Source organism: Apis dorsata, unplaced genomic scaffold, assembly GCF_000469605.1.
Source record: "Apis dorsata unplaced genomic scaffold, Apis dorsata 1.3 scaffold_50, whole genome shotgun sequence".
In the NCBI taxonomy this organism is placed as follows: Eukaryota; Metazoa; Arthropoda; class Insecta; order Hymenoptera; family Apidae; genus Apis; species Apis dorsata.
This window is the reverse complement of record NW_006263351.1, coordinates 663,716-667,306: the sequence shown is the minus strand read 5'-3', so window position 1 is coordinate 667,306 and position 3,591 is coordinate 663,716. Positions and strand designations below refer to the sequence as shown.

General features: G+C 39.6%; 1 long non-coding RNA gene across 1 annotated transcript in view; it reads left to right on the top strand.

Moving 5' to 3' along the window:
- LOC102674512 overlaps positions 1-3,591 on the top strand; it is a 292,632-nt gene that overhangs the window by 177,721 nt on the left and 111,320 nt on the right. The gene's annotated exons all lie outside the window — the stretch shown is intronic.

Sequence of the window (3,591 nt, the reverse complement as noted above, 5' to 3'; positions counted from 1 at the left end):
TTTAAATTAATAATAATAATAGAAAAATGATGGATCGTATTTTTATATAGAGATTGTATGTATAATTATAGATATGAAATATATACATTCCGAGGTAATTATAACGTTTCTTTTAAATTAATAATAATAGAAAAATGATGGATCGTATTTTTATATAGAGTCTTTTTCTCTTTCTATAAATTGTCAATTGCTCTTCGTTATTACACGCGATTTTCCGCGTGTTTTATTCTTCGTACGTGTTTTGAAAGTTTTCGGTTTACTTCCGAATCACCGTTTACGTACGTAGCACGTCCTACGATCGGATTCTCGACGATGATGCGGCTCGATCGCGACGACGATCGAGGGGACAGCTCGTTAACCGCTTTGACAATCGTGATCGCGACCTGTGGTTAAGAACGATACCCCGCTCGCGAGGAGGATCATCGTCGTCGTCGACACGGCACAGTTTGTTTCCGCATTGCGGGCGCATCGAGCGGATCCTGAAGATGCGGTTCGCCCGGTTCACTGATTGGAAATTGATGGAGCGTACCGTGGAAAGAGAGAGAGAGAGAGGAATTTGACGAGATTTCATTTCGTTCCTCTTGTGAAATTGCGTGTTATTTTCGATTAACGTCGACAACCTTGAAAAAAAAGCGTTTTGTACATTTTGTTTTTTTTTTTTTTTTCCTTTTTGGATCTTGTAACTCGATGTTTTTATGATTATAATTTAACGTGTAACGTTTAATAATAATTGATAAATTTATCAAGTTACGTAAATTCGTCTTGTTACAAGCTCGATTAATTTACGGATATTAATATCTGACGTGGATTAAGAACTCCATTGTGACTTGTATATGTCACGTCTCACGCATATTTATATAACTGATGAATTAAAACGTAACAAGAAATAGCCGACTCTGATTACAGTCTTATGGAAAACACGGTGCAATTTGCATTTGAATGGTGAACGAACGAGCGCACGTGTTGTTGCGAACGTGTTAATGGTATCCCCTGTAAGAATTCCAGCAATTAAAATTCCATTAAACTATACACGTATCCCTTTTGCTCCCTTTCCAAACGAACAGACGAATTTCGAAATGGAGGTACGTGAATCGTTTCGTCGAAACTCGCGCATGGAAAAAAACACGTGGCGTATTTTTCGAAATCGCGATGACAAACTACGAGGCGTCGAAACAAGGGGTGGAAACCGCCCTCCCATTTTTCAAAGCGAAAAAAATGTTTCGGATACAGGAGCCGTTAACGCGGAATCGATGATATCCTCGAAACTTTATTTTTCCACTTAGCGAGCCGTGCATCAATGTCCGGGATAATGTATTCGGCCAGATTCCTCGCTTTCTCGAACATTTTCGACCTCCCCCCCCGCGAAGCGAGCAATCTTCGACAACGCGGGTTCCTTCTGGATAGCTTGCTGAAAAATTTAAAATAATTTAGAGAATTATTTATTTTAATTATGTGAATAATTTAATAGCTGAATTTAATTTAATTTAATCGATTGAATCTAAAGAACGAGGCTTTAGCTTATTTCAGCTAAAAAGGAATTTAAAAGTATTAATTTAACAATCGACAGTAATATATTGGAACGATCTGTTCCAAAGTAGCAAAATGTTTATTTATTTTTCGTGACAAAGGAGTCGGAATGGACTCGACAAATTTCCCAACAATAACACCGTTCCACTTCGAGTGATTTCATTTATAATTCCACGAACTCGAAAAGTATTTTCCTCGAAAGACAGTCGGAAGAAAAGAAAGAAAGGAAAAAAAGAAATCGAAATGTTCAACTGGAAACAACTATCAACGATTGTTGGGGGGAGGGAGGTTGGCGGCAAAGTTTGATTAGGAGTAGCGGTGAGTGGTTAAAGCGACATCGATCGTTAGGGGTTAGACTGGTACCCCCTTTGTTCCACTTGCCCTGATTCTCTCTAGAGCGCGCTATATAAACGGGGCAAACCGTTCCCGTGGAGAAGTTGCATCGGTTTATCTGCATTATTGAATACCCTTTACCACGATTATCCGGGGATAACTTGTGCCTTACAAGATTGCACGTGAATATTGAACCCATCCCGAATATTACCCCTTCCACGAAAAATTGCGAACGTAAAAAAAAAAAAAATATTATCGGTTGAATTATCGAATTTGACGCGGGGATTCGTTCGTATAATGAACAACAGGGGAGAATAAATTTGCGTAAATGAATCTCTGAATACTTGATCAAATAATTAGATTCATTTAATTAAGTTGATTATATTTTATATCCCCGCCTCCCCTCTTACGTTATTATTCATACGATCTATTATCTTTCTATTTTTCTATAAAATCCTGTCCATCAATTCATCCCCAGAATATTTTCAAAATTGTCTATAAATGCTTCAGTGCTTTCACGTTATAAAATCCAAGTTTTCATCATTTTCTTAAATACACGCTCTAAGATGAATAAAGTTACACAATAATCAAAATTTTAAACATATACTTACTTTTTAAAATCCTTTTAAAAAGCACGTTGACGAAACGTGAACAATTGGTAAATTGGTAAAAGAGAGAGAGAGGCGCGTCTCCGTTTGGAGGAGAGATTAGTCGAGAGATCAATCGGCGAATAAGGAGGGCCATCACGGGGAGGAAGCGAGGTTTTATAAGCAGCGAGCGCACGCGGCTCGTTCAGCCTTCGAGGAGGTGGTAAGAGGTTGTGTAAGATCGATGAAGCCACTTTGACGCCAACACGGATGACACGTCCTACACGGGATATTGCGAATACCCGCGCACGTTCTCGGCCGTCGAGAAAACTTTTACGAGGATCGCGTGAACGGGAATTCGCCTCGTGTATCGGGTTAATCGGCTACGTCTCCCTCGCCCGCCCATCTTCAATAAAGATCCCCTTCTATTCCCTATCCGATTTCCTCTCCAGCCACTCGTCAACGCGCGTGGCGTGAATTAAACGGGGATGAAGCGGTTAGAGACTCGTCCGATCGATTGACAACGGCGATTTTCTTTTTCTTGCTTCTCGCTTTTTCGATTCTTCGACTCGATTAAAAAAAATCACTTTTAACCCATGAGTTGTCTAAATATCGTTTATATTGGGAGAGTTTATTTTCTAGGAGAGTTTATTTGCCACGAAGTTATGACGATTAGGCTGCGAAAGTTTACGCATTTGTCAACAAATTTGATAAAAGTTAAGAATATACGTACCGAGATACGTAATTTTTTTAAGGATCCTTCCAAGTCGTAAGTTGCAATTGAACGTAAGATCTGTGTGAGAGTCGATTCACGAGTTTCTGGATAGTTGAATAACGAGTAGGTATTAATTGACTGCGAGCAGTTAACGATCCAACGACTCATCGACGTTTCCGAAGCAAACGGAGCAAACACTGGGTCGATGTCTGCTACGAGCTCAATTTCGGCGAAATTTCAGTTGAGTAAACACGAAACGTTTGTGTATATATATATATATATATACGTGTGTCGGGCCCCGCTGCTTTCCTTTCTAGACTCGAAGGTCGAAGCTAATTGGTCGGGCCAACCTTGCTCTCGTCTCGTTTGCTTCTGCTTTCTTCAAATTAAACCGTCATTGATTCAAAAATATTGCAATTCGATCCCGCC